A 12,284-nucleotide genomic window follows, 5' to 3' on the forward strand; every position below is an offset into this window, starting at 1 on the left:
ATAGGCCGATTTGCGGTCACCTTTTTGTTGCACAATTTGCAAATTGCGTCGTCGGTATTTACCGCCTCTCACTTCTCGTTCGGTCCAAACCCGAAATACTGCCAAACTCCAGAAGTTGTGTTCTTATCGAGACCAGGTCACTCGGTGCGCGACTCGCCATCTTCCCGCCCTCTCACCATGCATACGCATTTTTAGGTATTAAAAAAATTATATTTAATATTTGATCCTTCTCTGCTATATAAGTGCATTGTTTTTATGATGGTGTGGCGGTATTGAAACCGATACCTTTGCTATTTTAAGATCCATATTACCGTATTACCGCCTAAGCCTACTAAGGAATGAATGGGGCTAGGCTAAATGCTAACACATTCACCACGCGCTGTACAAAGATTAAGTGTACGCATTGAAAAAAGATTGGTATGTATTCATTTGTCTTAGTTGAGGTAAGAACATAGTAAAATATTGAAAAACGGTAGTGTTTTCCAATTTCAACTTGTTTTTCTTAAGTTAAGTCAACTTATCAGGTCAAAACTTAAAAATGTAGGTTAAATTGACTTGCATAATTAAGTTGTTTAATTTTTCACAGTGTAAAGGGTACGCATGATACCAACTGGATAAAAACACCCTGCACATTCATTCGGACATTAAACCACATTTTTTTTCCTATTACCATCAATAAATTCATTAATTTCCAACTCTGTGATGTCTAAATGGAGAGTTTTGTTGAGTTGTATGAAGGCGGAAATGTTCTGCAGATGTAGGTTCCTCTAATGTGGTTGATGAAAGCACAGACTTATCTGGTTAGAGGCTTCATTTCACACAGACCACACGCTGCCCGATTTATACTTCCGTCACGATGTGGGTGGTCTAAGCAGCCTCTGCTGCCTTTTCCAGCCACTACCTACTTTTTCATCCTTAGAGATGCATCTAAATAGAAACGTTTCGATTTCCAAGTAACATTTCTGACCTATATTGGCATACAAGTCCTCATGTTACAAAGATACTTCAAATCTCAAGCTCAAGAACATCGCATTGTGCGTTTCGCAAGGACCCGCAACTTAAAAACCACTGAAAGCAGCAGTAAAAGGACATATCTCCAAATACCTAAAGTGTTCTTCAAATTCTGTGTGTAACCTTACATTTAAAAAGACATTAAGCATGAGGTTAAGACGAATCAATGTAATGTTATTTACCCTTCTGTGATACTACTAGAGCACTCACATGCATTGACCTCAATTCTGTAACACAATAAACAGGCACCTACACCCCAACCCAAAGACCCCAACCATACTTTCCATGCCACTTCCTTTCGTGTGGTGTAGTTAAACTACTCTGTTCTCGCTTTCTTTTTTCACAATCGCTTAATATTGTGTGTCACATGCATCTCAGATGGTGTGCATGAGTCGCTGTCCCACCAGCAAAGCCGCAATTGTGTTCAGACATGTGTGAGAAGTTATCGCATTAGGGCCTGCTGTCTGTTTAGCCGCTCGGTTTTGTGTGGGCGCATACGATAGCGATAGCGGATGAGAACAGGCTCTTGCGTGCAATGGCACGATTGCAATTTTCAATGCACATGTTTATGCTTGTGTGCGTGATCTTTACACTTGTGCACTGAGATGTTTGAATCTCATTGGCCCTCTTGCTCTGACTTCCTGTTATCATATCAGACTGGATAGAAACCATGTGAGTGGAAGAGGTGTGAAGAGAGAGAAAGAGGCATAGATTAAAGCAGATAAAGAGATAGCAATCTATGAAGCGTAGTAAACTGTACACTTTGGCAAGAAATGCTGGGAGGTCAGTTGTGAAAAATTTTGGCTGTTTCCATGACGACAGACAGCCCTGCCAGTTAGCGTAAGTGGAATTTAGTGTGGAGCCTAACATTGCGCCCCATGCTGTCAGAGAGCTAGTTGTGTCCCAGCCACAGAGAGTTGACACATCCACTCCTCCCTTCGGCATAATTTACCTCCCTGTCAGCATATTCGAAAACACTTAGACATGCCCAGAACTCTTTTTCTCTCGTCAGATGCCCTGCTAAAGCTTTATTTTTTCGCATTCAGAACAGCCTCAAAATTGAAAGCATTCACTATCTCCCATGAGGATGAGCCTGCTGACTGCTAATAGAGAGCAAACAAAAAGGTTTGAGAAAATTGAAGTGAAAAATTGTGGGTCTGCATGCATCAAGCATCCACAATCAGACCCACACCCCCCCTGTTGTTTTTGCAATGCGGTTTACCAGCAACCGAGGTCTAGCAATAAATCTGGCTTCTTTTAAATCAGCTTTCCAGCACCGGCGAGGCCACCGGCAGCAGCTTCCCCAAGCAAAATGTTATTCCAACTTGTTAGTGTTTGATGTCGAGGCGCGCTGCAGTACAGAGGCTGCTCGCATGTGGTTTATGGTCTGTGGGCTTTTTTCTGTCAAGATAGGGTGTCTCACTTTCCTAGTCGGGATGTATCGCCGCTGTTCAAGCCACAACTGTCACACTGAGATAACAGTGGCACGTTGCAATAGAAGGGAGAAAAAAGGGCTCTTTAAAAACAATCCTGCGGTTGCAACTCATTCAGTGACAACACAGGCTTGTGTACTGCTGACGCTCGCATGCGCTTTTTCCACCTCCTGTTCTGGGTTGTAGTGCACGGCTGCAGACTTTAGAGTTTCGACTTCCTCCCACACGCTACCCTCAAGAAAGGGAAGTTGTTCTTTTAACCCCGTTAGTTCTGCTTAACTCATGACTTTGACACACCACAACACAGTTTGATACAAGCGCTGGCCTCTTTGACTCACAATTTTCCATCCGGCCCATGTAAAACAAGCAGTTAGGGTGAACACGGCTGTGCCACATATGCCATCCTCTTTGAATAAGAATGCTAAAACATCATTAGCTCTATTAAACAACACGCTTAATTTTCCACAGACGAAGCAAAGGCAACTGAAGCGCATCTTTTGTTTTCCATTGCTCGCCTGTTTGTCTTTTGAACACATTTTTGAATGCGACACATTAACACATAAAAAAAGATTGACCTTTATGGAAACCTATGCAGAAATATCAAACTATAATTCCATCTTAAAAATAAAACAAGACTTCATCATTTAAAATTGTATGTTTTGTAACTCACTATTTGATTCTTAAAGGAATAGTTCACCCAAAAATAAAAATTCTGTCATCATTTACTCACCCTCAAGTTCCTCCAGATTTTTTCTGCTGAACACGAAGATATTTAAAACATTTTTTGAAACCAAGCAGATCTGGGGCACCATTGAGTTCCATAGTAGGAAGTCAATGGTGCACCAGATATTTTTTTCCAAATCTTCATTTGTGTTCAGTAGAACAAATACATTTATACAGATTTGGAACAAGTGAGAGTGAGTAAATGATGATTTTTGGTGACCTTTTCCTTTAACTCATTCCCCGCCAGCCATTTTTTGAAAAGGTGGCCCCCAGCATTTTTCACAAAAGTTTCACAAAATGCCTTCCTGGAAATTTTTCTTTAAAAAATATATAAATGCTTTCAAACAAACAAACAAAACTTAAAAAAGTTTCATCCTATCTATATTTTTTCTCTGCTTAGAAACTCTTATGCTGCGTTTACACCAGCCGTGTTTGAGGCATCAAAATCGCATCTACCTCGCCTAGTTTGCCGCTTGAACAGTGAATGCATTCACGGGTCTAGAGCGAAGTAGACGCGTGGAAAAAGCAAGCATTTGACGCACGTCAGAGGCGAATTCCGCTTCTTGTGTGGAGGGGCAAGTGCTATGCGGTTGTTTTGTTTGCAAGATGGCTGATGTTGATTGTGCATTTATCGAGAGAGTTACCAGTTTGTTTTTGGTCACCTTATTATAGGGGGAAAGTAGTTTAAAAAATGGCGGGAATGCCGCAGGTCGATAAACGTCACGTGATTTAAAAGTGAAATGTGTATTTTCAACTTACCAGGTTGCCCAATGTCCTCACTGACACTCTTCCAAGCAAGGTCCGTTTTATTCCTGTCTCTATAGAAACCAGAACTTCATATAGCTATATAGTCATATAGCTCCGGGTGTCATATAGCTCCGGGTGACTGTTCACGGACAATATCAAGCGTTCCTTCATGTTGAATGAGTGACTCCGGCGGGGCTCCTGATTGGTTAATGTGACGCGAAAATTTCAAAGTTCAAAATTTTCAACTCGGGCGTCAAAAACTAAAACAATTGCATTTTTGTAAAGGAATTTTGTTAGAGATCAGATTCAAAACGATTATCAAAACATACACAGAGTTTAAAATTAGTAAATAATTTTTTTGCTTCAGTTTTTTTATTGGTTAAGTGTGGTATTAATAATCGCGGTATTACAGATTGACATAAAACCTCATCAGGAACACTTTTTTATGCAAATGTTTTATTTTAATTGACAAGATAACTTATCAATGGCGGGTAAAGAGTTAAGATATTGTGTCACTTGGGTAACCTGACCTTAATGATTTCTGTAAACAACTAAAACAGGCCACAAATCAATACAAATGTATAGATGTTTAGCACAGGCTTTAATGTTCCAAATCTTTTGCTATACGTTCAAGCACCTTTATCACTCCATCACACACCCAGCATCACATACAAGTTGAAAATGAGCTTAAAAATATCAACTGGATGTAGTACATAGTCTGAATGTTTGTATATGCTGCCTGCTGTGAATTTTGGCTGGGCGTGGGTGGCGATAAAGCACAACGGATCAACAGCTGCACTGAAAAATAAACTAAATGGATGGAGTGACTGAGGGACTGAAAATAACCATCAATAACCTGCACCGCAGATACGCAGCAGCAAAATGAAAACCATTAGATGTGTGGAGCCACGGTGGCTCTTCCTCTTCCTCTAGAAGACCCTTCATCATATGATCAATAAGCCGAAAGAGGCGAAGCAATAATAACAATGACAGATGATTGCGTTGAGAGGGAGAGAGAAGCGGATGGGAGGACACACTTTTCTAAGATGAGATTATGTATTTTCTAATTGGGAAAGCTGGTCTGTGATCAGTGACAAGAAATGCTGTGATAAAAACAGGCCCTGGAGGGATGTTTATGGCTGACTCCTCCCTCTCACTGCCACTCCTTAAGAACCCAAGACCTCTGACCCCAGGGTCATCACCCGGCCCTGCCCCTCTCCCACGGATCCCCCGGGGAACGGTGAGGGAGAGGGCTATTGATCAGACAGACTATTATCAGAGCCTAGGCTGTTTATCAGGCTGTCTGCTAGTGAGCAGAGAGTGTCTCCAGCCTCTAATGGAGCATGGCATTAGTACAACCCCCCATCACCCCCTCCACACCTGTCCTTGGCTTCCCAGCATTTCCCCGCCCCATAGCCATATTGATCTCTGCAACATTCGTCTATGCCCCTTCAGCCACCCCTCCCTCCCCAAGAGGCGTAATAGAGGGGACAACCTTTCACGTCAATGTAAGGATTGCCCCACTGATGACTTGCCTATTTGTGTTCTCCAGGCGGGTCTCTTGCTCATCAGGTGCTAGCCTGCCCCCCAGGTAACGCCTGCTGAGTTCAGGAGAGCAAAACCTCCATTAACAGCTATTGAAACCATCACACACAGGCTGTTAGCAACAGGAGACAATCTCGCCACGTCTCACACATGACTTCCCTTTGATCTTTCCCTACATGCATAATGCAATAGGAATGTGCCTCTCTACTTCAAATTACGGAATATTCTGCATTTTAATGACTCGTTATTCAGATTTAACTCTGTCTAGACCTTTAAATTGTAATGAAAATTGTACCGATTATGCTGCTAGCAAGGTCAAAATATTTTCATGTTTTATACGCTAATGCACAGAAGCTCGTTTTATGAGAAAAGTCTGAGTAGCACTTGCCTGAAAAAAAAATTATTGACTGTTAATTAATGTTTTCATATACAGTCGGATACCAATCTGTTATTTAAAATCCCCTTTAAAGGTTATTCAAATTGAAAAATGTAAAACTAAGAAATGTTACATTTACCCAACGCTTTTATCCACAGCAACTTACAATGCATTACAAGCAGCATTGGGTAAGTTACTCAAAAATTTTAATTAATTACTTTTTAATTAATTAATTTAATTAATTATTAGTTACTAATTGCATCTTCGATCATGTAATAAGATTACTGTACAAATTGCTCTCTCTAAAAAGTATTTAATTACTTATTACTAGTGCTGGGCAAAGATTAATCGCGATTAATTGCATAAAAAAAGAATTCAAGCTTTTTTTATTTAGACAGTATAGGGGAGTGTAGACAGGAAAGTGTTGGGTGGACATCAAAATGTCCCCACAAGGTCACAAAAATACTGATATTCCTATCTTTGTGGGGACAATTACCGTGATTTTACCGTGAAATTAACGTGATAATTACCAGGTACACACACACACACGTATTTAAAAAACATTTACATATTTAATTATGTTTTTATATATTCCATATTGTATATTCATTTAAAAAAATATATATATAAATACAAATTTTCTGAAATGTATATATTTATGCGAGTGTGTTTAAACATACATAATAATTACACACAGCACACACACATATATTATGCAAAAAATTACTTTTATTTTGTATGTGATTAATTGCGATTTATCTTTGCCCATATTTATTTATGTTTTTATATATTCTATGTTGTATATTCATTTTAAAAAATGATATATAAATAAAAAATTTCTGAAATGTATATATGTATGTGAGTGTGTTTAAACATACATAATAATTACACACAGCACACACACACATATATTATGCAAAAATGTACTTTTATTTTGTATGCGATTAATTGCGATTAATCTTTGCCCAAATCCTATTTAGTAAATTATACAAAGATAGCCTTAAAACAGCTAAAAAACATATAAAAGTACATAAATTATTATTTTTAAAATCCAAGTCACACTATTACCTAACTATTACATATTATTAATAACTATTATAAATAATTACTGCTTATTAATACTAAATAAAGTAGTTGTTACGCTTAAGTATTGGTAGGAATTGGGTAGGATTACAGATGGAGAATAAGGTTTTGCAGAATCAGTATGTAATATATAATATGTGTTTTTTTTAAGTATTAATAAACAGCCAAAATCTCAGTATTATTAAAGGAATAGTCTACTCATTTTCAATATTAAAATATGTTAGTACCTTAACTGAGAATTATTGATACATCCCTCTATCATCTCTGTGCATGCACGTAAGTGCTGGAGCGCGCTGCGACGCTTCGATAGCATTTAGCTTAGCCCCATTCATTCAATGGTACCATTTAGAGATAAAGTTAGAAGTGACCAAACACATCAACGTTTTTCCTATTTAAGACGAGTAGTTATACGAGCAAGTTTGGTGGTACAAAATAAAACGTAGCGCTTTTCTAAGCGGATTTAAAAGAGGAACTATATTTTATGGCGTAATAGCACTTTTGGGAGTACTTCGAGTACTTACCATTGAATGAATGGGGCCAAGCCAAATGCCATCGAAGCGCCGCAGCACGCTCCAGCGCCCACGCGCACGCACACAGACGACAGAGGGATGTATCAACAATTCTTAGTTAAGGCAACAACACATCCCAATATTGAAAATGAGTAGACTATTCCTTTAATGCTAATAACCAACCAGTTAATAGTGAGAATTGGAAACTACACTAGTGTGTTACTATTATTCTTATTAACTCATTAAAGTATTTAAAGTGAAAAGGATACATAAAAAAGCATGCATTTTAAAGAGCACCTACTTTCAGATTCACGTTTTTACATTTCCTTTGGTTTGTAAGTGTGTATTAGTACATGTAAACGATATGCAAAAAATACGATGACGCGGGTTATCATCTCCAACATAAATCTCTTTTCTTGGAATACAACAAACACACGGATTGTAGGCAACAGTTAACTTCCTGGGATTGGTGATGTAGAAGACTGACATTAGCATAATTCCTCCCGCTTCGGACTCAGCCTGTAAGTTAACTCCTGTTAGCATTGCATTGTGCGCGAATCTTTCAAACACGGTAAGGAGCATTTCCGGCTGACATCAGAGTTATTCAGGCCTATCACAATGTACAGATTACCTGGCCAATCAGGGACACACACACTCAAAAAAATATTTAACCCAGGGGCAGGCTGGGTAACTATAGGACAGACCACATTTCTGGGTTAAAATGACCCAAAATATGTGTTCTTTTAATCCAACTGCTGGGTTATTGTTAATCAACCATGTTGAAACAAGCCAACAGTTGGGTTAAAACAACCCATTATTTGGGTCACTTTAACCCAGAAATGTGTTCTGTCCTATAATTATCCCAGCCCGGTGTTAAAAACAACCCAATATTTTTTAGAGTGCAGCTTTCAAATCCGTGCGTTTCAGGAAGTAAAATCTGGAACTACAAAAATGTACGGTATGTGGAAAATTCATACAGGTTTAGAACAACATGAGGATGAATAAATAATGACAACAGAATTTTCTGGAAAAAATAAGAGTAATTCTTTACTTTTTCAAGGAAAAAGTAATTAAATTACAGTAACTAGTTACACCCAACACTGATTACAAGCTATACATTTAATCTGTATTTGTAAATGCTGGACTTGAACCCACAACCTTTTGTGCTGCTAAAACAATGCTCAACCAGCTGAGCTACAAGAACACCAATGTTATGAAATAAAATAAAATATTATGACATTAAGATTTACTTAGTATATGTAACCTCTAATACATGTTGACATAAATAGGGAAAAAGTCATAAACCAATCCTTAAAATATAATTTGCAATGAAAATTAACAAATTAAAAAATGCATTTTTTTTTACTATTGGACGCTTTTTAAAACCCACAGTATAAGCTAAAAGATGAATTCACTCCTCTCATCCATAATCCGATCGCAACAGCTCACTACCACCATTACCATGGCAGATGAGCTGCATTAATAGATGTGTCACTGCAATGCCCCTGTGCCCACCGGAGTCAAACTCCGTAGCGTGCGGCCTTATTTGGAGGTCACCAAAGGCAGTCAGTGATGTGTGGAGGATAAAAACTCAATGATGAGGATTTAATGATATCCAGCTCTGTGGCTATTGATAGCCAGAGTCAATGGGCTGCACTGTCAGTGTTTCTCAGATACACGGCAGCTTAGCAGGACCTTTGTGAGATGAAAACATCAGAGATCAATAGGACACTGGGGAGAATCAATAACCCGCCCAGCGCCCTGTGGCTTTTCAGGGGATACGTCACACTCTCTCTCTCATGCTCTCTTTCACACTTTTCTTCGTTTTTATTGCGCTGTCAATGTCCCATTAACTGTGCTCATAAAACATGCATCAGGTTTCGTCACAGGCATCGTATGCTAATGACTGACTGCTAATGAATATGAATGTTCCCCTCATAAACAGAGGCTCTGTTTCATTACATCTCTTCACACCTCACCGAGCTCACAAAAAGACTGCTTGGGATGCAATGTAAATTAGGGCTTTGGATGGCTAACGTACACCGCCGTTTACATTTAAATGTTTTGTAGTTTGCACATAAACTGCCATACAGACAGCACCCAACAGCTAACAATGCATAATCACGAATTCACCACAGGTTTAATTCTTTTGAAGGGATAGTTTGCATAAAACTGAAAAATCAATGTTTATTTAGTCTGAGATTTGAATCTGCATGCTGTTATTTTAATGGAAGATTCTTCAAAACTTAAAAAAAGACAAACAGCATAGCGGTTTGAAATGACTCAAGTTTGAGTAAACAATGACAGAATTTGGTTGTTTTTGACTAAACGGCTCCTAGTGCACACGAGATAATTTATTAGACTAATCTTATTTAATATAGAAATGCCTATTGCCAACTGTTTGCATGCCTCCACACATCTCCAGCAATTCAGTCTGAAGATGTGCAAGATTAATTACTATCATTATTACACATGAAGGACAAAATTGGACCTTAATTATGTTAACCTCTTGACCAGCACCCTGCCATTTAAGATGATAAATCCATGAAAAGAGAAAAATCGCTATTAAGATGCCTTCTCTGTATCCTTGACAGTCTTTGCCAGGCAAAGTGATCCAATTATCCATTTATAATTAATTCTGTCACACCAAACGTCTCTGTACAAGCACTATTTTAAAGCACAGGTGTTTGAAAAGACTCTTACAAATACACCCACATTCATTGACGGCATAGTCCTCTTGAATCCTCAACCTTGAGGTTTACATGTTTCCACAAAAGCAAAAAGAAAACCAGTTCAGATGCATAGATGTTCAGACCAGCACCTGTTTGCCTGATGGAACACAAGTACAAGGTAGAGGTCAAGGGTCACACCTGTTACCCAGAATTCAGGAATCAGGTATACTTCATCTATTTAGAGTAGGAAAAATGCCCTGAGAATAGCATTTATGAAATAAATAAAAGGCCTTTGATGGAGTACCGCTCAACGCAGGCGTTTAGCTCGGCCTGTCTTCGATCCCACTGCAGCTGCCAGAGGAGCTGTTAGCCTAGAGAAACATTAATGATTCAACAAAAATGAAATGCACAAATACCAAAGTGCACCAGCCATTTTGTAGACAGCCCCTGAGGCCACTCTGCAGTTATTAAAAAACCCAACATTATACATTCACATCACAGATAAGTCGGTTCGCTGTTATTAAGCCTGTTTGGTCCGGTGGGGATTGATTCAGAGGACAGAGTAATCGAACAAACTTGTCTTTTGTAGCGGGGCTGAAATATTCATAACATTTTTCATTATATCTTCATTCGTATGCAACAGCGCAATCGCCTTGTTAGGGAGGAATCAGATGCAAAATGAGAAACGTTACTCTTCAGTGGGGACGTCTTATGAATCGGCTGTCCGTCTGCGAGGAGAGACACGAGTGCTGAAAATGAGAGAGAGCAATTCTATGGTTCAGTGGCAGAGGCGAAGAGACAGAGAGACAAAATCGCTATTCAATCGAATGCAAGATCCCTTAAATCTCTCTACATTCAGTGTACATTCAGTCTTAAAGTCCCCATGAAATCAGTGTTCACTTTAAGGATTTCTATAAAGTTGGAGTGTGCTCCAAAACATTGACAAAATTCACAAGCAATAAAAAGTTACAGGCACTACTTCTGCCAAAACGGATCAACGATTTTTATGACATCATTCTGCACTTTTGCTTCTCATCAGATTCCAAGATGTAAGCTAAATGCCATTGACTAATTTGTTGAAAGTTAAATATTTTAAGTGTGTCTTAAAGGGACAAAATAGGCTCTTTTTCCAGCTCCCCTAGAGTTAAGCATTTGATTTTTACCGTTTTGGAATCCATTCGGCTGATCTCCGGGTCTGGCGGTGCCACTTTTAGCATAGCTTAGCACAATCCATTGAATCTAATTAGACCATTAGCATCGCGCTAAAAAATAACCAAACGGTTTGGATATTTTTCCGATTTAAAACTTGACTCTTATGTAGTTACATCGTGTACTAAGACAGACGGAAATTTAAAAGTTGCGATTTTCTAGGCAGATATGGCTAGGACTATACTCTCATTCTGGTGTAATAATCAAGGACTTTGCTGCCGTAACATGGCTGCAGGAGGAGTAGTGATATTACACAGTGCCGAAAATAGTCCCCTGCTATTGAAAGTTACCAAGGGGACTATTTTCGGGCAGTGCTTTGGTTATATTTTAGCGCGATGCTAATGCTCTAATTAGATTCAATGGATTGTGCTAAGCTATGCTAAAAGTGGTACCGTCCCTTTAAATATCCAAAGCAATTACTTTTTGGTGGTTACTGTCACAATCGGTTAAATACCGGAAAGTGGAAAACAAAGGATGAACCCAAACGCAAGAGATGTAAGTAAATATAACTAAGTATTTTAATATAACAGAACAAAACAAACCCACGTGGGGGTAAAACAGAGGATGAAATAATACTGTGATGGAACACAAAACACTAGAACGGAACTCAGGCACACGGAGAACATGAACACTGAAATTCAACAACGCACGCACACCACACAGAGAACACGAGGGCATTAAATAGACAGCACATCAATGGGGAACAGGTGAACATAATTAATCACTTAAGACACGAGTACATAAGGGAGTAGGGTAAAAGTGACGAGACACTGGGAACACGTGTCACACATACATGATGTGAAAACACACGTGTTCCCACGTAACACAATGCTGCCATGGCCTTGCCCTCTAACATCCAACCTGGATAATAACCAAGGTCAGGCAAGACCTTGACAGCCACAAAACACTGTGAACATGTGGAGGCCACACAACTATTTTCCTCCACATGCTCCCACACAGACCATAGTACTTTCAT

General features: G+C 39.0%; 1 long non-coding RNA gene across 1 annotated transcript in view; it reads right to left on the reverse strand.

Moving 5' to 3' along the window:
* The window catches only part of LOC129418934 (uncharacterized), a 69,702-nt gene that overhangs the window by 4,360 nt on the left and 53,058 nt on the right, over nucleotides 1–12,284 (reverse strand). The window lies entirely within an intron of this gene.

Source organism: Misgurnus anguillicaudatus, chromosome 15, assembly GCF_027580225.2.
Source record: "Misgurnus anguillicaudatus chromosome 15, ASM2758022v2, whole genome shotgun sequence".
Taxonomy (NCBI): Eukaryota; Metazoa; Chordata; class Actinopteri; order Cypriniformes; family Cobitidae; genus Misgurnus; species Misgurnus anguillicaudatus.